Raw genomic sequence first — 24,077 nt, forward strand, 5'->3', positions numbered from 1 at the left:
TTATCCTGGGGACCCCAGATCGAGTCCCACATGGGGCTCCCTGCATGGAGCTTGCTTCTCCCTCTGCCTGTGTCTCTGCCTCTCTCTCTGTGAATGAATAAATAATAAATAAATAAAATCTTTAAAAAATATATTTTTTAAAAGGTCCCAGTTAGATATCATCTGTTCTAGCAATAGGGATTAATTTTAAGTTAGATCCTTTGGTGATAGGGGTGCTGTGCTTGTAGACAGTAACTGGTGATTCCATATCACGCTGTTACTGCTGAAGTATAAGGATTGACTAGATTAACACTGTAATTTTTCTAAATCTTTGGTAGCTTTGTTCAGCAAATCCTCCAGATGTGCTGCTTTGCCAAACACCCACTTGGGTTCTGAAGGGGACGACGCTTCGATTCCCCCCGGGGGCTTGGGACAGGGATCTCTGTGAGCAGAGATGCACCACGGGAGGTGCAGGAGAACACATCATGGAGTGGGCTCTGTAACTAGAATTCCAGCGAGTCAGTCCAAGTTGGGACATAGGACTCTGATTTCCTCTCTCAGCCTTGAATTTGTGCTTTTGGCACATGAATCCTTCTTGATTCTTATCTTAGTCTGTAAATAGCACAGAAATTGCACATGGAAAAATAGGACAAATCATACTTTCTTTCAAAGGGCAAATTAAACATTCCATAGAATAAGGGAAGAGTTGTTAGCAGGGGGAAAAATGCACTCTTGCTCAGGCCAGTGTGAAAAAAGAGCGGAGTCAATTGGACTCAGACTCAACCTTAAAGAAAGTTTTGAGTATTTGCACTTTTTTTCTTTAACCACCCTCTTAGCCTTCCTGCCAAATATCAAATCCTGAGTTTTCCGAAGGTTTGAAAGTATTCCCATTAATTTTTTTTCTCTCATAGCCCTGTATTTACCAGGGCTTAAAATGGAAATACTGAAACCCAGTAATAAAGGGCACTATGGTAGTCCCGGTCTGTCTGAGGCCAAGCACTCCTGGCAAGGCTCTTAGGGAGTCCCGTTCCTACCAGGCTCCAGGGGAGTTTTCACTTAGAGACGGTTTTGAAAATTAGAGTTCATTTAGAATAAGCAGTTTACTTCAAGAAATGGAGTGAGCTATTTCTTTGACTAAAAAACAAAACAAAACAAGAAAATGTAAATTGGTGGATGAAACTCAGAAACTATCTTCCCAAAGGGCGAGAAGAAATGAATGAAACTTCCTCTGTGAGAATGACCTTGGAATTAATTAAAGTCTCTTCTTGTGGTTGTGCCCTAGGCCCGGGCTACGTCAACTCTGATTTGGTCAGAGTTCACGAATACACATCTGTTTGAGATGCCGGGGTGGCCTGTCTCCCTGGGCGTGCCAGGCACTCAGCCCGGTACACAGTCCACAGCAAATGTTTGGGTTGTTCAGTGGGTAACTAGACAGATTTGAGGAAGGGAGAAAAGAGTGTGCTTGGAAAAACAACACCTTCTCTTCTTCAAGAAGAAGTTAGAACACAGAGAGGCTGGGTCTTGACCACATGTGCACAGCTGGTCAGTGGTCCAGCTCAGGCCCTGAGTCCAGATGCTGCCTCCCATTCTGCATCCATTCACCAACCTGGCCACCTCAAGCCTTTCCCAAAGATTGCTCATCTCATCCCCTCTGCTGGTCCACTTTTCCATTTATAACGGCAGCACTGCTCTACAGTGCTGGGCTCCTGATCCACAGGCCCTCCCCATGTCTCTTAGCTTAGGGCAGACACATTTCTGCTACTCCCTCACCCTGTGCCTGTAAGCAGAGTATCTTCACCCATCTGGGTGAGTTTTTTTTCTCCAGGAGGAGCAGCTCTATTTTTTTTTCTGGGGGATGTACCTTCAGCTGGGCTGTCAGGCCCATTTTCTCCCACCCAGCAAGGGTGTAGGCTCTCTCTCTCTCTCTCTCTCTCTCTAATCTCATTGGGCTCCAAGCCATTCTCTGGATAGGCTGTACCCCCGCATGTGGCCAGGGCTGTTCAGACGTCCACTCCTCTGCATGGAGAACTCTTCCAGAACTTCCTTCCCCTTTTGCTTGCCTATTATTGCTCATGGATGCTTGCTCTTAATATGCAAATTAATACTTTAAGAAGTTCATTTCAGAAAATATGAAAAAATAAATCATGCAATAAAACAAAAATCACCATAGTTCTATGTGTCATTTTGGTTAGTTTCATTTTTTTCTAGGAATTTTAGAAGCAAATTCAAAATCCCATAGAATAAAAAAACCCCAAGTATATGTGCTATTTATTTGACTTAAAAACGTGTGTGCTCTTTGTAGAATATATGAAAAATGTAGAAAAGCCCAGAGAGTGGGAATATCCTAGAATCTCACCCTACATTTCAGTGTATTTCCTTAGAACCCTTTTATTCCATGCATATATAGAAAGCATACTATATGCTCAAATTTTTGAGAATCACTTGGCGCAGAGAGATTCACAGGTTCCATGTAAAAGAGTATGTTGAGGGGAGTTTGACAACAGATTACGGTTGTCCTGGGTGCCTCAACAGTCTTTACCAATTAAAAGAAAGAAAAAAAATCCCACATGGTTTAGGTCATTCTGGTAAAGATGCCATAAATCATTACTCAAGTTTTGGGCAATAAAAATGCTCACTATATTATTTTATTTACAGATAGCATGGAAGAAAAAATACATTTTTAATTTAATAGTCCTGGTGTCTCAATTGTGTAATAAGCTTAGCTGGAATGGAACTTGATCATTTATTAGACTGAGAGGCAGCATAGTTTAGTGGCTAGCCATAGGATGCCCCTGGCTTTATGGCTCAGCTCTGCAACTTATTAGCTGCAACTTATTAGTTGGTGATAGTATGAATTCTTATTTTGTCAGTCTCCATAGTTGTCTTAGTGAGAAGCTGGGTAAATCAATGTTAACAGCCACTGCTGGCCAAATACCTGGTGGTGTTTCCTCCTTCAGAATGTTCTCTGGCATCCCTGATCTGTACCCCACTGCACTGAAATTCATGTCTCTCTTTGTTGTGCTTTTATAGAATAAGTACTCCAGTTCTATCATAATATTTATTTCAACGTGCATTCTAGATATTTGTTTAAGTGTCTGTCATCTCTCTTCCTCTACTTGCCAATACTTGGAGCATGCGAACTTATTAAATATGAAGACTTTTTTTTTTAATGTTTGCATTATCAAGAGAACACTGCCTGGATGGCGTGGGTGCCTAATAAAAGTGACTGTCAAATGTATAAACCCTCCACTTCTGGCACTGATTTCCAAACTTCAGTGTGTGGCTTCATATTTATTCCTTCTGCATTTTACTTTTTGGGCCTCAACTTCTCAGTGGTGTTTATTGGTACTTTATTGGAAGATAGAGCCAGAAAGAAAACAAAAATAAAACAAGACTAAACTGTACATCAATAGAGTGCAGTGACCAGCTCGCTTAGACAGCAAATGAGGTGTCATATTTTCCATATGAGCCAACTGAGGCTCAGAGAGGCTTCACACTTAAGGTCAGCACAGAGAGTTAATGGCAGAAGTAAGCCTATGGCCCACTATATGGTGGAAATAAATGAGATTCTGGGGATACAATGGTGAGTAGAAAATGTCAGGTGAGGAAACTTTATAGAAGTAGCCTCATGCAGTGTATCTGGTAGTGAACATACTAGAAAATAGAATTTTGCGGTGCAGAACCAAAGTAACTGAGAATGACAAGGGTCAAGCCTTGAAGGAAACTGGGATGCCTGAGAGTGACCAGATGTACGGCGCAGAGCTATTTTTCTTTTCTTCTTTAAAAATTTATTTATTTATTTTGAGGGGGGAAGGGGCAGAGAGACAGGGAGAGGGAGAGAATCTGACTCTCCACTGAGCACCGAGCCTGATGTGGGGCTTGATCCCACAACCCTGAGATCATGACCTGAATTTAAACCAAGAGTGGGGCAGTCAACCCACTGAGCCACCCAGGCACCCCCAGAGCTGTTTTTCTTACGTAGCTTGAAATTCCTTCTTCCCCAGACCTCAGCAATCGGCCCATGTATCTGAACAGCCTGCAATTTTACTGTTTCTGAAATCCTCATTGCTATCCTTGTTCATCTCCAAATTCAGAGGGCCTAGAGTATAGCTGCAGGAATAACAGGGGTGATAAAGGCAGTCAGCAGAGAAATCTGGTTGCTCATGGGTACTATGGTCTGAGTTTTAGCAATTCGTGATTAGGCTAACACACGTTGGTGCAAAAGCATGACATACTGGTTAAACACTCTTTAAGAGGTCTGAGAAATAATTGTTTACACATGTAATCATTTTAAGTTGTTTGTTTTGTAGGTATTTGGTGTAGTTGACATGATAGAAACTTCTGACTTTTCAATGAGAGGGAATATGGAAAAAGAACGGTTTCATTAAGGCTGCAAAAATACACATGGTTGGAAGATTTCCATAGTTGAGATAACAAAAGGAATGCAAAGAACTTTCAAAATTGCAGATGAAAAAATCTTTAAGGTTTGTTGTGTCAGAATTGGGCACTTGGTGGGTTTTGTCAGGCACACGTGAGCCACAGTGTGTCATAGCATTTCAGCAAACTTTGATGGCTTTCTCATCCATAATGCACTTTCTAAGTGCTATCAATTAATAAAATATATGGCATCACAAACATTTGGTAAATATTTACCATAACTATTGAATTGTACTTACCTCAAGGTTTTTGTTTTGTTTTGTTTTGTTTCCTTTCACTTCTGAAAAAGCATGATATAGATTGCAGTGGAAGCTGGCAGCCACACAGATGTCGAAGTGTGAATTTTGGATGTTTGCAGGTTGTGAATATGTGGAATTTTGATCTTGAATGGGAATTTAACATTGCAACCTTACATGGTCAGAGAAATTTTGCAATAGCAACAATTTCACATTTGCATAAACAGCTTTATTATAGTTGGAGTAATATATAGGAAGAACACAAATTACTCTGACCAGAGTGAAACCTATATAGCAATCACATTTGAATGAGGATTTTACTTAAAATCATAGACTCATCAACTTCAAAGTGCTTTTATCTTTCACAAGAGACAAATTAGCCTGTTATGAATAAAATCCCTTAATATCTGCATTTTCTGGTTGGCATATGTGTATTGCCTCAATGGAACTTTAAAATAAGACCACACATACCAAAAAAGTAAAGAGGAGGCGAAGAACCAAAACACTTGACGCAAAAAAATTCTATTTTTCACTCTAAATAGTAAAATAATTAAGTCTAAAGTGTTTATTTTAATTGAACTTGAAGCCTAAAATCCCTTTCAATTCTTGATTTCACTTTGAGGGTGCGGAGGGTACAGAAACAGCTAGAATCTTTTGAAATTTATCCTTCTCTTACCTTCTGTTGGTGTTGGCACCATCTTTCACTCTTGGTTGGTGGAGGTATGGTTTTGGTGGTGCAATTTTACAAGTATTTTGCTAAAATATTCAAGGAGTTGGGTAGCTACATTACACATGTAACAAATTACAAGGTGTTCTTTTTGATTAATCAGAATACCGTTTTAAGCCTAAGGTTCAAAACAATTTGTATATCACCATCAAGGTATGATATTCATTTGAAGAATTATGTAAGTTAGTTCAGCATTTTGGATGAATGTTGGATTAATTATTTGGCTCCTAGCTAATTTCATTCAGGCATGTCTTAGTGGCCTACACTCTGAAAATAAAAAGCAATTGAACTGCGAAATATAAACATGGTATTGCATGATATTGCTATTTTTATGGTAACTCTAAGTCAGTTTTATATAGCAAAACTCCGAACTTCAATTGAAGAAACCTTTATAGTTTTTAATACGTTTTAACTCAACTGGTTATTAACTCCGTCTCTTAAAAATATTAATTTGTAAATTTGAAGGGAATGAGACAAAATTGTGTAATCATTTGAAAACCGGTAAAGCCATTTGAAATGAAAGCACTCATCTACAGAATTTCATTTTTCGGGTCTCATTCAAATTGATGTTAACTTGTCAAAGCCATTCTATTTTTTATATATTTTACTCACTCTTAAAACACTGAACGGTGCTATGGTTCCTTAAATTCAGAAGTGGAGTGCTAATTCAGGAGACAAAGATGCAAAAATGTGAAAGTCTTTTGTATTTTAATCCTGACAAGTCAGTGGCTTGTGCAGATGTAAGGAGGAAAATCACATTTCCAGACTGGAGATCTTTTAAGGGAAAGGATGAGCAAGGATGAAGGGAATTCTGCTAATGCTTCTCCAAATACCAGCTGCAGAGTGGAGTACAGCTCGGCTGATTTTAGTTTTTATTATAAATTTGAAAACTGAAATTTGGTAGCAGAATCGAGCTGGGTGTTCACTTCTTTACACATTTGGATCTTTGCTCACAATCCTATGAAATAAATACAGATATTATCCCCATTTTACAGATAGATTGATGGAGGAAGAGGGCAGTTATGCAACTGCGAGGGGTGGTGCAGCTAGCAATTTGACCCCAGGCAGCCGGCCTCTAGAACACACACTACGTTATCTTGTCTTGCCTTATTGCAATCAGTATGACTGTATATTGCTTTGAGTCCTGAGCAAAGAGTTTGACAAGTAATTTTGAATATCATTAGTTTGTTGAGGATGACCTGACAACAGAAACAAGCAAAGAGAATGAATTTGAAATCACATGGGATCCCATTCCCAGGCGATGAAGATGACAAAGCTTTTGGAGAACAGAATTCAAGGTTTTCCAGTAAGTATGGACATACCTGCACCCACACACACACAGTTGCTGAGTCCTCAGCTTTCCTTGGGAGACAAGTATCCAGGGCTCAGCCAATCCTTATTGCTTCTCTTCCTGGGGACTTGCACAGTGAACAGCTCAAAAGTGAGTTCACATGTCATCTCTGCAAATGTCTGCCCTTGTGTGTGTACGCGAGTAGTGCTGACTTTTTCCTTCTTCAAATTGTTGCTGGTCCTTTGTCTTCTCTGCCTGCAGTGTCCTAATATATGTAACATTTTTCTCCCCATCAGCTGTTACAAGGCCATCAAATAACTTTTTTAGTTGCTCTAGAGGCTGGCCACTTACATCTTGGGGGGAAATTTTCTTATAGCAAGTATCCTGCATTTAATGCAGATTGTCTCAAACTACTCTTCAGAATTTGTGCATTCCCTCTCACTTTCTCTCTTTCTGTGGCACTTATTACGACTACTCACCAAATATTTCCAGTTTGCTGCCTTCTGGGTGCATTGTGGGATTGCACTCTCTGGCCTTCTTTGGATTGTGTGGGTTCATGTGTTTGATTGTAGCCAATGAGGTGATAGAATTGCTAGTTCAAGGCATTCTAGAACACTGTGGCTCACACGACTCTCAGGCACCTGTGTAATTTCAAATTTTCCAGTAGCTACATTAAAAAAGTAAAAGAAACAGGTGAAATGAATTTTCACAAGCTATTTTCTTTAGCCTAAGCTATTCAAAATAGATTCGACATGCAGTCAACCTAATGTTATTGAGATATTTTACATTCTTTTATTATTATTATTTCTACAATGCTTTTGAAATCAGGTGCATATTTTAGACTTAGAACCATCTCAATTTACACAGGCTCCTTTTCATGTTCTCAAAGCTGCATGTGGATAGTGGCTACTGTTTTGGACAGTGGCGCTCTATCCCTCTGCCACAGCGACCTGCCATATTTCAGATGGTGGCCCCTTCACCCCAAATCACAGAGTGAGGACATGTGGAGCAGAGCCCACAGGTGCTCCAGGAAGAACCTGAAATACAAGTGAGGATTAAGCATTTGTTATTATAAACCACTTAAATCCTGAAGTGTTTGTAATATCACTGCGTAAACTAGCCATCCAGCCTGTTTCTTCTGTCCTCAAAATAGGATCAGACCCTTTATATTGTTTCTCACCTACTTTTGTATCTAGGTATCTTTCTACTTAGTATGCATTCATAGCCACCACAACATCTTTTCTCTTAGTTATATCATAATGCATTTCATGCACATACCACAGTATATTGAACTGGTTGTCCTATTTGCGCATTTAGAGTTGTTTGCAATTATACACTGTAACAAGCAATGCTGTCATCATCATCCTTATGGTTAAGACTTAGGGAACAATGATGATTTTTTTTTTTTAACACAAACTCCTAAAGTGAAGTAGCTGGGATAAAGGGCACAGCACTTTTTATAGTGTTTACTAATTAATGAAACAAGGCACAGGGTATTTTAACTTGAATTTCTTACTGCGGTTAAACACCTCTTTGTGAGTTGGACAATTGTATTTATTATTTTGCTAATTGCTTGCTCATATCAATTCTTTTTTCCTCTGGTTGTTCATTTTTTAAAATTGATTCATAATAATTCTGTTAATAATATTAACCTTTTGTTACCATAAATATTCTGTATGTTCCTCATTTGACATTTTTCTTCAATTTTGAGATTTTAAAAAATAGAAAAAAGACTTGAAATGTGTTTTTAAATATAATTTGTCTTTAAATCTGGTAATTGTTGTTCTTCAGAAACAAACTAAAAAAAGCATTACCAAACATTTAGTTAATCATTATTATCTGCCATCCTCTTACAAAGCCACATGTAAAATCCTCCTGGATCACAGAACAAGACATGCGTTATAAATACTAAATCTCTGAGTTGCCTATAAGTAAATAAATCCCCTCTCTAAATTGTGTATCTTTTTTCTACATGTAAAATATACAACATCTATTATTTCTACAATAATTTTAGATTAACTATACTGAGCGCATCTTCTAGTTTGTTAACGTCTAAATCACTTTTGACAAAATTCATATGAAAAAATGAGAATTGGTTATCCTTTCTCACTTTCCCATTTTGGTCCAATGACTCATCACAAACTCTTTCTAAAGGATTCTCTTGGTTCTAATCTGCTTGGTGGTCCCTGTTATCATTCCATGCTTACGATATCCGCCTGTTGTTCTTGGAAAAGTGTACTGTGAACTACAAGCTTATGCTATTTCTTAGCACTTGTATGTCATTCTTAACACACACAAGATGATTTGCATTCATTTGTAATCATTGTTCTTTGCAAAATACTGGTAAGAGGGTTATTACAATAACCGCCATTTTGCCCACAGGGAAAGTGAGACCCAGAAAGGTTAAGTGACTTACCCAAAGGCATACGGTGAATTGATGGCAGAGCCAGGATTGCAGGCAAGAATCCTTAGGGGTTGTCTGTTGTCAAGAACACTCAGCAACAGGGCCTCTTGGCTGTGTTTTCTTTCTTATTATTCCTTCACTACATGAACAATTCTTCTAGAACACATGACAGGCTTATAATACAAGGTTGGAATGACAATATCCCTCATTCCGTTTTTGGAATTGGTCTTTCTCTTTTTAATGTATTATTTCAGCAACCTGGAAGTAGATGGGAAAGAAGAAATCATTCAAGCTTTTTGCATGGAACAACTGAGGGGCACCATTGAAGAATCCAGAACTGTATTTGGGCTTTTCCCGTAGGGGCTGGAAAATGCAGTCAAGCCAAAAAGATAACCACGCTCTTTCCTATATCACATATGTTTCAATAATAAGAGGTGAAGAAGAGATATTAGTAGTATCACAAATAAGTGCTGCCGTTTCAAAGGTCTTTTTTAATTGTCTCAATTGATGAACAACGTACAACGGAAAGCCGTAGGACTATTAATATCAACTTATCTCTCAAGTTTATTTTCCACTCAAGCTTTTTTTTTAACCCCTCCAGGTAAAAGCAACACTGTTAAACTGTTAAAACAACAGGTTGTTAATGGAAAAGGGCTTTTCAACTTCAGGTCTCAGGGAATAGAACCCTTTGAAATGTCTTGCTAAAGTGTTGACTTAGTATTGTTTTCAACATGAGACTTTGGGAACAGTTAGGGTATTCTTCACTTGGGTGTGCTTCTGAGGATCAGTATTGTATTCATAAAGAAAAACAGGTTGTAACTTAGAAATGAATATCTCCCATTCCCCCAAAGCCCCATTTCTAGTTGAAAGAAAATTTGTGTTTGTCTTATTCAGAATACTGCTTGTGGCTAGTTTTTCCACACTTTGAACGATAAGCTTTTGGCTTCTTCTTTCTAGATAAATTATGAGAAAATGTGATTTTAATAGGAATCTTTGGAGAAAGCACCTGAAGAATGTAAACAAAATTGTTGTCCAATTTAATTTGGAGCTCTAATTTAGAACATGCATACACCTTGCTTTTTGCCTCCAAATGGTTTTTCAGTAACTCTCTGCTCTAAGAAGTTATCAATAATTACCAACCCTCAGGAAGCAAGCCACCTATTCCAAGGTAATCAGATTAAGAGGGAAACTCAATCCGATTTGCTTTAGAAGTAAGTTTTCTCTTTCAGACTTTCAGGGATAACACTTACATGCGTATTTATCAAATTCTGTGGTTCTGTATGAAGAATGTGAGGTCACATTGCTTCCTGGAGAGGCTACCTACGTTTTCTTCTTCCTTATGCCACGGTGCTCCTCCTATACCAGGAAAAAATAGATCAGCATAGCTGATTGGGGCTAGTGAAGTTCTTACCGGATGTGACTTAGATCTTTGAAGGGAGAAGATAGGGGCTTGGGCAGGTGGGGAGGGACCCGAAGCGCTCAGTGTTGGGTTGAGTCCCTTCTCACTCGGGAAAGGGGTAGACTTGCAGAGTCATCACCTGCCCAGGACTCCACTGACCCTTTGTCCTCTCAAGGGCCATAGTCTCACCTCCAAAAGAATTGAGAAAAAGAGGGGAAACCCCCAACAACCACAGCATGTGTCAACGTAATTTCGAAGGTAAATAGCTATCATGTCTAGCAATCAACCCTTTGGGCTCATTTGATTGAAACTTGTGAGGTTGGGGAGGTCATGATTGGTGGAAGATTTTGGCAGCCCCAGGCCTGCAACAGACAGAAACTCCTGAATCATCCTATTAAAACCAGATATCTGGCCACATTTGTTGATGTTAGTTTGACAAACATTTTTTTTTTTGATACAATTTTTTTCAAGTTAAAAGTTGACTTAATCCTGCTCATATAAGCTTCCCTCTCTCCCCCTACTAGCTCCCCTTCTTTTTCTCCCTCTGCTCCCTGGAAAGATAAAAAAACAAAAAACAAACCAAAAAAACAAAACAAAACAAAACAAAACAAAAAACACCTTATTCCATACTGATGCTAAATAAAAACCAGAAAGAGCAACCTTATGTCATTTACTTCTCTGGGACTGAACAAAAATTATTGCTCTTCTTGGAAAAATTGTTCTGGTTGAAAATAAAAGACACTTTGCATTACCGTACATCGTCTGGGACAAAAAAAAAAAGTCCACACCTCCTGATTTTTTTTTCATCTTGTCCTTATCCGATAAGATCGGTGTCAATATCTTTCAAAAAAAAAAGAAAAAAGCGAAAAGAAAAGAAAAAGACAAGGCTTCGTGAGCAGCAGCAATCTGTCCTGCAGTCTGGGCTGCTCCTTCTCAGGGGTGGGGAGGGAGGGAGGGGGCTTTCGGGCCAGGCCGGCCCCGCCTGCAGCGCCCACCCCTTGGGTCCTGCTCGCCGCGCCCCCCGCCGGGTCACCCTGGCGCCCTGCCATTGTCCCTCCTGCCTGACCTCTGCTACTCCTGGGTTCCAACAAGGTGATCTGGAGGGAACGCCACCGGCCCCCCGGCGGGCTCCCGGACTCGCCTTTTCGCGCTCCCGGCGGCGGCTCTTTCCTCCCGGGACCACCTAGCGCTCGGCTTTGCGCGGCCAATTTATGGCGCTGTCAGGGGCTGGGGCGCCGGGCCTGACCCCGCCGGCAGCTCCGGGGCGCCCGATTGTTCCCTCATTAGGGCGGCCCGAGCGGCGGAAAGGCTGGCGGAACGTTTCCCACAATCGGCGACAATGTGCGGCCGCAGACGGGTCACTCTCGCGGGCGAGGAGAAATGGAGAGGATGTGCCTCGGAGTGGGCTCCCGGCCCCCCGCTTCCCACGGCCCCGCGGGCTGCACGGGCGCCGCCGGGGCTGGGGGCGCGCGGGGCGGGATGCCCGGGAGTGTGCTGCGGGGAAGCTGCGGGAACGCCTTCCAGGGAACTCGATCAAGGGTCACAGAGAACCAAAAGACAGTCGGTGAACCTGGGCACAGTGGGTCTTTGTGCGCGGGGGCCAGGACTGCCCAGATGTAAACAGAAGGCTGAACCCCGGCCTGCCAGGAGCCGGGCCGGTGGCCACGGGGAGGGAGGCAGGAGCAGGGCCGAGCGGGCAACCAGTCGCTAGGAGATGAGCTCTTGCAAGGGTTCCTTTGGCAAGAGGACACATCCGCTGTGTGCAGCAAGCCCCTCTCCAGCCTGGCCTCCTGAGCCGGTTGCTCTCTGTCCTCTTTGGTGTCGTCTGGTCTGTCCGGAGGGTGTGTGTTGCTGCTGCCCCTTCCCCAGTGAGGGTGTCTCCCAGGGAGGTGAGGGAGCCTCACCTCCAGACTGTCACACTGTCACTTGTCCTCCTGGCCAGCAAAGTGAGGGACGGAGCCCAAACACCCCTTCCCGCTCCCCCGCCCGCCCGCCCGCCCGCCTCTTTGGCCTGTTCCATTGAAAAGGCCTTCTCTAAAACTGCAAATAAAGAGCCCAGCTTCAGAGAAACCAGGCAAAGGCTCAAGGGGAAGGGACAAAGAGAACCATCTCTGTCCTCCCCTCTTAGATGTATACAAAAGGCTATGCTCAGATTCTTAGGTCTGTGAAATGCTATTTGAATTGAACACAATACCCGCCTCACAGGACATGCATGGAAAGCTATTTCAGGCAGCCATAACTTAGGGTGATTCTCTCTAGTTTATAAACATCATTAACTCATACTCTGAGATGATGCTAAAATAGTGAACATTTTGCTTTTGCACTTTTCAAAAAAGTGGATTCTGGAGCTAGAGCTCTGCCTCGGCCTCAGGAGGCACCGTATTTTTTAGCAGGTGATTCAACATTGCGCACCCGGAGGAAAGCTGACTGCAAGAAGTTTCAGGAATACTGTGCACAGAGTAGTTGTCACTTTAAAACTCTCCTCAGCACAGTGCTTTCAAACTGCAATTGTGTTCATGTCTTTAGTAGAATATAGAATTGAAAAGAAAGTTTACATTCCAAGATGCTATTTGTGTAAAATGTGTATTCAAGGATATCAATTGTCTGTATTGCAACGACGTTTAAAAATTCTAAGTCCTCCAGAATTTTAAATTACTCTTGCAGTAGAACTGAAGATATTTTCATGATTGCAAAATCATGGGAGTGAAACTTTTTAAAAAAAGATGAAGTCTCATCTCTGAAGTGCATCTTGTTCTATGATTTTTGTCTATGCTACCAAAGCTTTTTTGACCAGACAAAAGGGGCTCTAGGCTCTTGTTTTTAGTCTCATAACAAGAGCTGGGTGGAGGTGTTATCACAAAGCAATTTGTGTAGTTTATAAAATTCATTGCAAAGATTAATTTGATTGTGGCACTTTTCTTTTCTTTCTTTCTTCCTTTTTTTTAGCAGATGGCTTTCTGCTCACTGTTGAGCTTAAAATCAAATGTGTAAAGTTTTTCTTTAAAAAAAAGAGTGGTCTTAATTTGAGGCACGTTGTGTGTGTTCTTGCAGTTGGTGATGGTTGCTTTTTGGTGATGGGGGGGCGTGTTTCTTTTGAATTTCTAGTTTTCCCTAAGTCTGTTAAATTTCACTGTTCTTGTAGTTCCGAGCTAGTAAATCTGCACTTGATCTGGGCCCAAACATATTTTGATTGTAAATAAAAAGTCTTCTTTTATGAGGATGTTCACTTCGCAGCTTGAGCAGTGTAATTTTTATACAGGTCTCAGCAATCAATAAAAAAGCCACAGGAGGAATGATTTATCTTGTTGGTTACAGAGACTGTCACCGAGAGAAATTGTAAAAGATCAATTTACACAACCTGGTGTGAGAATGTTATTGATATAACACGGTTGATCAGTTTCTGGTTGTCTATGCACAGGCGCCGCGGAGGGAGTATATCCTGCCAGGGGCCCGCTGGCCAAGGTCTTAATAGACTCGGCTCTTCCAAGAAATGGACCCAGAACCAATGGAGCTGAAGGTGGCCGGACCGGGGCTCAGTGGCCGAGGGGACCAGGCATTGGCTGCGCTCCCATTACTTCGTTAAGCGGTGTCATGCTTCCTCCCCTGTCTCTGTCTCTGTCTCTCTCTCTTTTTAATTTTTTCCCTCCTACTGTGAGAACTGTTCACTTGGAGACTCCCTGTCTTAATTACAAAGAGCCCTTTTAACCATAGGTCACAGGACTTGGCTCTCTTGACGGGAAATAAGGAAACAAGCTACCTTCCTGGAAAAAAAAAATCAAACTTCCACTTCTCAAATTAGTTAAATGAAGCTTATCAACGGTTGGGAGTTGAGACTTTGACAGTTGGCTAATTGCAGTTGGTACATTAACTATGTTTTAACCAGAGCTGTTGGGGATGTAAGTAAATAAAAAAATAAAGCCCAGGCTCTTCCAGGGGGAAGGCAAAGTGCCGAAGCAATGAGGAAAAAAATGTTAAAGGGTTTAATCTCAGTCTTTCTGGCTGTAAGTATCATAATACGGAATGGAGTCCAGGCCTTTAACATTTTAATTAAATAGATTCACAAGCATTAACATTTTTAAAAATGACTTTGAGATCACTTTCAATCTGAGGAAGTTCCCTCTCTCTCTCTCTCTCTCTTTCTCTCTTTTGATTCTACCTTCAAAATATCCTCTGCCTGTATAGTTTAGTATGAAATATGCTATGGAAGATCTCCCTAGCAAATATCTGGTTCCTCGTCTGTGTACACCAGTCTCAAATACAGAACGTTTTCAAAAGAAGATAAATCTTAGTGGAATTGGTTTATTTTCTGATCTGCAATTCTTTAACATTATTACAGAAGATGGAATATCAGTTACGGTGAGGTATAGAACTGCAGCAAGAAACGTCCACTCCAGTGACTTCCTTATGGAAGGGCTATTATAAGGCCAACAGAGAGTAAGCAACCTAGATTTAGGAAAATATAATGGTGTTTCTGTGTACTTAATTTATCATTTGTACTCACACGTAGTGTCAGAGTGGTATTTATAGTGTGGCCCGAGTTACAGGAGTATAAAAGAATGAGAAGTCTAAGAAGACATATTATTACATTCTTCCAGCTTAGATTTTAGCTATAATTTTAGTAATGTTCTTTCATGCTGTTTTGTCTTCTAACAGATTCCACAGTTCCTTATGTCTCTCTGGATGTGTGTATGTGTATATATATGTTTATACATATATACATATATATTTATTGAATATCTGAAGTCTGCTTTTGGTTTTTTTTGGCATTTTTGCAACACACACACACACTTACATCTTTCACTTGGAAAGTGGATGAATCTCATGCTTTCCAAACACCTATTTAAAAGGTAAGAATCAACCAGTTATTTGCATTCTATTAGATCAAATTTTAATTGCTGAACGTCCAATTAGTATTTACTTGCTTTTGTTTACAGAAGAGTGAGTAAATGTGATTTTGCTTTCATATTCCTGTATATTAAAATTCCTTAATAGCTCTCATTGTCTTTTCATTAGCTAAAATTCATCCTCACATCTCTTACCACATTCATTATAAACTGAACACAAACAAAAGGCTGCTCACAAAATCTGCCTTCCCTTCACCCACCCCCCGGCCCCCCCGCCGCCAAGCTCCTTCACGGGTGTGTAGATATTCCTATCTTGATATCAATGATGCCTGTAATCTGGCATCAGACAACTTTGCTGCTTCTTCCCTCTTCAGGGCTATAAATGAATCAGTGCGCATATTACGTAGCTGGTGAGGATGCGCCAACTTTACAGTGAGAGCACTGATCCTCTCTAGATCAGAAAAATAGCTCCTCGGTATCTTCACATCTGGAGAGGACATGCTTGCTCACATCTTCAACCCATGTCTTTTGTTTTCTTTCGTTTTGTTTTAATGCAGTTTCTGTTCCTGCCAAGCTCCTGATGGCCGCAGGCCCCGCAAAGGTCTGGTACTGACTGTTCTCTGCCCTAGCCCTCCTCCCACTTCCACCCTCCTAACCAGATCAACCCCTCCCCGGCAGGATCCCGCAGATCCAAGTTAAAATGCAATTTCCTGCTTTTGATAAGTAGACACTATCCAGCCAGAACAAAACAGAACACTCTGATACAATTGTCTCATGGCCAAGGGGGAAGGCAACTCCCACCCTTCAAGTCTCCCCTCGTTTAAGCCAAGCAGGAAATGCAATTTCTGATCTTTATTCCTGCATTTTTCACCAGACTCTCCAGAAACATATTGACAAGGTCTGCACATGCAAATCATTTGGGGAACTGGGGCTGAGATCTCAGTCAGGGGAAAGTTGCGGACACCCTTACCCACCCTTTTAATTCGAATATTAGTGGATATTTCCAATCCTGAATAGGCAAATGATCAGAAGAGCCCGAGTTCAACAGTTCCAAAATGTATTTTCATACCAGACATAGTTGTCTACCGGAGTGTGCCTTATCTTGGGAGGGTGTCAAACTATCTAGAAATATGGCCCAACTTTTACCAAATGACTTTCTATAGCAGCTATCCAGCTGCATTATCTCTCCTGAAGACTATCTGTTCTTATTCAATAATCATTAATATTATTTGGTCCCCCTGCTTTTCCTGGAGTAAAGGACTTACAGTTATGAATAAAGTCTCCTAGCACATACAGTAGGACAAGTGGGAGAGAACTCAGTAATTAATCAACTACATATTTTTTCTACATGCAAAGCACTTTGGGCACCCCCAAAGGAGTTACAGAAGAATGTGAGGTAGAGTCTTATCTGAATGAGCCTATCAGTTGGTGGGCAAGAAATTGTATTCAATGACAAAGAGTAAATATGAAATTGGATTGAACTGACAAGGTGTCTTCCAGGGGAATGTGACATCAATAAAGTTTGGATTTATTAGGAGAGCTTTCCAAGATAGAAATGATTTGGTTTGAAGGCATGAAGAATAAAGGAGAGTGGAGGTGGAGAAAGAACATAAGAGATGGTGTGGAGGCAGGAATGAGTCCAGCCTGGTCTGGAGTCTGTATTATGATGGAGACCATTAGACAGAGTCCGTATTATCTATGGTAGTGACAGTAAGCAGGTTAGGAAGACAAGAAGCCAGGGTATGAAGAGTCTTGATAGATAGATCAGACACTTGATAAATTTACAGTAATTTAGTAAACGAGCTTAGATTTGAGGTGGTATAATGTGAATCAGTGAGTGCTTCTGTGTAGTAGCATGACTTAATGAAAGATAGCCTTTTGAGATATTGCTTAGATATTGGTGGGCTTGGTGTCTGCTGGTATGTGTGTGTGGTGGTTGAGGGGGTGCCTGGGACAGAAGAGACAACTGCAAGATAATCTGCAGTCATCCAAGAGAGAGGTGATGAGAACCTGAACCTGGAGGTTCAGGAAAAGAAAGGGATGGTTTTGGATACATCATAGAGAAAAAAGCCTACACCTACTAGACAGTCAGTACGGAATTGATGATAGAATGATGTCATTGGACTAACATTGAAGGTAATGAATAAATCCAAGATGGAACCAGAAAGGAGGACCAGGATCATGGTCTTTCTGCTGGGAGGAATAGGCTTCCTGATTTGCTTAGGGAAGAAATACATGGCTTGGGGTATATATAGGGAAAAAAAATGAAAACCATTTCAAATAAAACACCCAATGGGAAGTTAGACGAGGCATTGGTTGAAGGAGTAGGTCCACATGTGCCGTCATGAGGATTGTCTATGAATCCATAGATCTAACAAGTCACAAATGGAGGCTTCATCTACATGCTTGAAGAGCAATGGGATACCTTTCACCACACACTTTGCAGATTACAGTAGAATAGAATAGCATACAAATACAGTAGAATAGAAATAGCATACAAATATAATGTATGTCATTTAAGAGAAGTCAAATAAAATCACTTTAGATGGAAGTATGTGCTCTCTTGTTATATTTTTGAAAGTAAAGAACGCATTCTATTCTGGCTTTTTGTGTGTGTGATAAAACATAAAGATGTGTGTGTGGAGAAACATGAAACATGCAACCTCTCTTCCCGCTAAACAAAGTGCCATATGAATGGAAGCTCTCCACACTGAACTCATGTTTCACAACCAGGAGTTTGTGAACACAGAAAAAAAATCTTTTGAGGGAAAAGGAGTTGTTGAGTGAGTGATTGATGTAATAAAAGCAGGACTCAGGGTCAAATGATCAGGCAACAAATTTCAAGCATGTAACTGGGCACCAGGGCGCTCATCAAAGGCTGGTTTGTTTAGGAGAGCCATGAAGGTTTTTCTTAAATAGTACCTTTAATCTGATCTTTGCCAGAATTAGCTGTAGAAAATAGAAAAAAAAATAAATTACTTATGGAGTAAGCATTTGAATAGCGATGAATTTAATTGTTGATAGTGTTATTGATAGTATTTCATATTATGAAATTATTTTCTGATCACATAAAGGGTATTTTAATTTCAACTCAAATCAACACCACGTAAGATAGACCTAAGTGATGTTGGTTGAACATAATAACTGAGACATATGAACAAACTAGTTATAAAATTTCACTTTGAAACCATTTAAAAAACAAATGCATTGAGTTAGAAGTGCCAGTATCCTCTTTCCCAGAAGGCTTGATCTGACCCTGGGTAACAGAACGTCCAGACATTTGTGAATTAATACTAAGGAAATGAAGGTTATGATAGGCATGCCCTGATGAACATAGGTACAAGAATGAAGAGAAAAAAAGGAAGGAGAAGTATATTTGTGATAAATGCTCAGGGCTCCTTGAAAACTTTGACACTAGAGATGAGGATATCCAACCTGCTGAAATTAACTGGAAGGATGTTCCTATGACTAAACCTACAGCTCATTTTAAGTGCGAGCAAACTAGGTCACGTGAATATCCTAAAAATCTTTGTAATCAAAAACAACATTACGTGAAACCAAAGAACACTGATGTCCCTGAAGAGAAACAAATACATTTGAGTCATCAGTTTGGTAGAATAAACTCTTCCTGCATAATAAGAATTTTTAGTAAATTGAGAACAGATGAAAGTGTCCCAAACTTAAGGAGGACTTGTTAAACCCAAGCCCAAGGACTTACAGAGACATCTTTAGAGTCAAGAAGAAGACCAGAAGCCCTCTCACATGGCTGGATCTAGACAAGGCGACATGACCAGTCTAACACAAAAGAGAATATGAAACAGAATAAGTAGCAAAAATATTAAACAGGGCTTATTGTTTTGGACATGCTTTTTTAAATTGGTTTGAACAGAAAGATCTGCTCACGTTTGATTTCTTGATTTTTATCATGAGATTTTGATGAACAGTGGCACTGTGCGTTTTTTACCATGCCAAAACCTACATAACACAATTTAGAATTTTAGCCATGTTTATATGCACAGTCCACATTGTTGTGTAACCATCATCCCCATTCAACTCTAGAACCACAAACCATCTTCCCAAACTGAAACTCTGTCCCTGTTAAACATTAACCTCCCCAACCTCACACCTCAGCCCCTCGTAGCCACCACTCTCCCTTTTGGCTCTATGAATTTGACTATTCTATGTACCTCATATGCATAGAATCATACACTATTTGTCACTTTGTGTCTGATTTCTTTTACTTCACATAATGTCTTAATGTCAGAGTGTCTTCAAGGTCCATTCATGTGGTAGCACGTGTCAGAATTTCTTTCCTTTTTAAGGCTGAATAATATTCCACTATAAGTATAGACCACATATTGTTTCATCATTCATCTGTTGGCAGGACAGTTAGGTTGCTTCCACCTTTTGGCTCTTGTCCATAATGTTAATAAGAAGATGAATGTATTGAGTCTTTGCTTTCAATTCCTTTGGGCATATACCAAGAAGTGGAATTGCTGATTTTATGGTAATTTTGTTTAATATTTTTGAGGAAACATCATAGTATTTCTCACAGTGGCTGCACCCTTTATGTTGCACAAAGCTTCTTATTTCTCCACATGCTCACCAATACTTATTTTCTGACTTTCTGGTGTTTTTTTTTGTTTTGTTTTGTTTTTGTTTTTGTTTTTTTCTTGGGTAATCACCGTCTTAATCAGTGTGGGCACTGGTCCTTCAGAATCCGCCTTTCCATGTGAATTGGGACACACATCATTTAGTTTTAGCCAATTGGTTCCTAAAGATAAAAATCTAAATATATGTATGCTGAGGAAGCATTCATCCCAGATGATAAAGACAAAGCACGATTCTTTTCTTTTTGAGGGACTGGGATGCAATCATGCAACCATTATGTTTTCATGTAATAGTGCACGGAGGAAGGAGCTGATGGGCAGGGTTGTCCATTGCCTTGAAGGCATTGATGCACTAGAGTCTTACGGTCTTACTGAGTACCAGAGCTTCTTGGAGTACCTCTTTTAAATCCAGGGATATGAGGATATTTATTTTTGTGGATGGCCCCATTTTCTGGCACTCGTTAGACTCTTTCCTTGGACACTGAGATATGTGCTCACCCTGATTTCTTCAGCTATTTCTCTTCCTTTTGACTCCCAAATCTTCCACCTCTTTATAATCACTGGAGAAATAAGAAAGTTACTTCTTATTTACATGTATTTTTTCCTTGCATCATTCCATATGGATTCCAAATACTCTTTCTGTCAGGCGGCTTCAAAGTCAAGCTGAGGGATGAGCTCTTTGTTGAAGGCCAGTGCATTTCGATCATCTATTGGGCAAAAAAAGGGTAAATTAGGTTCCTAAAAAGAACCTAAAGAACATAATAGAGATCAGATACGATCCTTTGCCTTCCCAAGCCCACAGTATAATAAAATAATGTCCAAACACCATTGCAGCTGTGCTTGGTGTACGTGGGTTGTAGAAACAATTTCAATGCACCTTCTTAAAACGTAGCATTTATAAAGAACTCATAAAAATCCACTTACTTGCGCAATGTAATTTGAGCACATGTCTTACATAAATACGACAATAGAGATGAATTCTTTACTTTCATTTTTTCATTATAGAGAGGAGTTGCGCTTTCAAATATGTATTAATGATATCGATAATAATGTTGTAAGATGTAAATCCTTTGCATTAGTTGCACATTTTTTTCAATGTGGAAAGCCACGTCAGAGAGCATTCACTAAGAGATGCTGGATCGCAAAAGAAAAATAGCTAATAAAATTATTTGCTAAATAAGTGTATTTGAACAAAAAATGTTGCAGTTAGAAATCACTTTACGTAGTCTCTTGCTATTTTTTCTATAAAACAGAATTGCTCTAAAGACGGCCAACAAGAGCTACAGTACTTATCTAAAAAGGAATGTCTTACGTTAGTAGGAAATGCTGATTCTCTTTTCCTTTATTTTAACAGCACAAGCATTGAAGCCTTCTTTCCAGAGAAAAGGGAGAAAGGGAGAATTTGGAGATGGGAGGCAGGCAGAAGGGGCTACCAAAAAAAAAAAAACCATCTTTCACTTCCAATAGGTCTTCATGTTTAAAATCTCTGAAGTTTTCTTGTGTGTTATGAAAAGCAACAAATTTATCTTTTTCCATTTTCCCAAAGGAGGCTGACCCAAATCCAACAGCAGCAGTTGAAAAATTTCTCTAAGCTTTATCAAATGGCCCCTACAGAGCCCAGCTTAAAATTAAAAGCTCCCCCTACCAGAGGGAATATATGTGACTTTAATAACTGAAATGTGTTTTTACTTTCTATTACAGAGGTCAAAAGGTTTCTAAACAAACCAAATTTATCAATTATTTAGAGCTGATTTCTTCTGAAGTGGTATTTCTAAGATATTATTTGGTGGATAAATTCAATGTTCTAGAGCCAACAGCAGCATTTTATTCATAACAAATTCCCCCTAAACTGAATTTGCTGGGGCAACTTAATTTCCACTATCGTGTTTGCACTGTAGAAATATCAACTGAAGTGTTATAGTGCCTAACTAGTAGGCTTTTCAAAGAAAAATTCTATATAAGCATGCTTATTCAGCACCCCTCCCCTGGCTTTCTGTTTATTGCTTAAGAAATGAACTGCCTTTTCTATCTACTGGGATTTAAAAAAATTTTTTTTAAGTTCCTGAAACATTCTTCAAAACCACAGAGACACCTTTAAAGTTAAAAACAATGTCTTAAACTATATTGTCATCCTAGCCAGCAGAGAAAAATGAGATTGTTGTCAAGGTTTTGATTAGGGAGATTTTTTTTTAAATGAAAGAGACCCAGGTTTAGAGTGCCCCCACATGCGTGCCCACAAACACACACATGTGTGTGTGCACTTCGAATAGGTCAGGGTCTCTTCCCCAAAATTCTTCTGGAATCTTGATGGACTACTTGGTTAGGGCTCTATGTTAGAGAATTCAATAACAGTTTATAGAGCAACTGCTCTTGATTCTTAACACAGTGCATAGCCCATGTAAATATTATGTTTATTATATACTAACTAAACATATATTGGGTTTCTGCCTAAAGTCTGCCATTTGGTGTATGCAGAAAACATTATAGAACAGTTCATAAATTCATTTGAAGCTGTGTTAAATGAAAGCAGCCATCCAGAAGCTGAAATTTTTTCATCTTTAAAATAGCAGGGCTTCCCGGCTCGAAAGCAGGAGGTTTATTTATGCTGGTGAATGCAACACACCAAAGTAATCAAGAAGCCATGCTGCAGATTCTGTTTTAATGAAAGCAAATTTCGTTAAGACGAAAAACCCTTATCAATAAGGGCTTTTTATCTTATTGCTTTATTATTATTATCATCATTATTATTATTATTTTGGTAAATTCAAAAAAAATGGGGGAAGAAAGCTTTTCCCTTTCTGATACCTATTAGCCTGTTCAAGATGGAAATAACAGCAATTAGGTTTTCCAGATATCCACTGATAAAGATAAATGGAAATGAAGGTGGAAAAAAGAAATGTGAGCATAGGCAAGCCATTCTACGTCTCGGAGAACTGAGTGGCTGGGGGAGGAGGGTTTGGTCAGAGGCTAGACCGTTTTCATTTCTGAATGCCTGGCTGACATCCAACCACAGCCCAAAAAGACCCCCAAAGGCTAATTTCCACGCCCGTGTGGGCATGGTCTGCGGGGGTGAGTTGGTGGTCTCAGGTCACATACCAGGAGGGATGGAACGAATGGGTACCGACGTGAAGACCAACTGAAGAGTTTTTGACTCTCACTTGTACCCTTCATTCCTGGAACTGGTTCATGGTAGGTTTGGCTGAATTAAACTCCAAACATAACATTTGGGATTTTCACGAGTTCACTGAGTTGACAATTTCAGCCCTGCAGAAACAGAGGACCAGTGTTCTAGGTCACTGCTGCCATTTTTTTTTTTTTTTAATCACCACTTCCAAGTGTGTATTAAAGTGCCTTTGATTACAAGCAAAGCTTGGAAACTAACACTGCGCAAAAAAAGGAATCAGGTAGTCTTGGTAAAAATCTTTGTGAAGTCCAAAGGTTGAGGATGTTATTATCAAATCAAATAACCAAGATTTTCTCTTTTTTTTGCCCCAAGAGAGCGAGGATTTTTGTCTGTTTTGTTGGTGGACATATTTTAAGCATCTGAAACAGTGGCTGGCCTATAGTATGTGCTCAGCAAAGATCTGTTGACTGAAGGCACCAATCATTTGTTTGAAACAGTGATTTTTCAACCTCAAAGCTATGAGCATTCCAATTATTCAATTGCACTAGAAATTTAAGGCTTCTGGTTTAATGCTTTAAAGTAGTTGAGCCTCTTCTTGCCCCTAAAAGGAAACTTGGCCCAATGAAGGCATATCCTATTTTGACCCTGCCTATATAAAATATTCTCTCAGAGGAGCAGGTTCTGTCAGTCGCTGGAGTATCAGGTCGATATTTGATATGTTCTCTCTTGTGGAGAATCAAGTGGTAACAAGAAGACTTCTCTTCTTTCTGACTGTGAACATTTTGGGAATTGATATTTGCAACTGCTCAGATACTCAACTTGGATTCCTAGGCTGGTGCTTCTTTATGAGGTTATAGCAACCATGTTCACAAAAATATCACCACAACTCAGAGAGAGTTGAGAATTTGTACTTCCTTCCCACACATCATTTGAATGCTTTGGTTAGAATAAAAATTTATCCTGAACACTGTAGACTTCAGGTTGCTGATGAGGTAGTTAGCGAGTGAAGAATGCACCCTCTCAAAC

The 24,077-nt window shown here is 39.9% G+C and overlaps 2 long non-coding RNA genes across 2 annotated transcripts; one reads left to right on the top strand and one right to left on the bottom strand.

Annotated features, from left to right (window-relative positions):
- Positions 1–4,859: 4,859 nt before the first annotated feature.
- On the bottom strand, positions 4,860–12,402 carry LOC112669830 (uncharacterized). Its single transcript, XR_003142592.3, has 4 exons — positions 11,540–12,402; positions 10,325–10,430; positions 9,087–9,332; positions 4,860–7,337 (listed from the first exon to the last, which is right to left on the bottom strand). It is a non-coding gene; the product is annotated as an uncharacterized LOC112669830 (long non-coding RNA).
- Positions 10,443–15,207, top strand: LOC112669832 (uncharacterized). Its single transcript, XR_004802863.2, has 2 exons — positions 10,443–10,731; positions 13,892–15,207. It is a non-coding gene; the product is annotated as an uncharacterized LOC112669832 (long non-coding RNA).
- The last annotated feature ends 8,870 nt before the right edge of the window (positions 15,208–24,077 follow it).

The sequence above is a fragment of the Canis lupus genome, chromosome 10 (genome assembly GCF_003254725.2).
Source record: "Canis lupus dingo isolate Sandy chromosome 10, ASM325472v2, whole genome shotgun sequence".
NCBI lineage: Eukaryota > Metazoa > Chordata > Mammalia > Carnivora > Canidae > Canis > Canis lupus.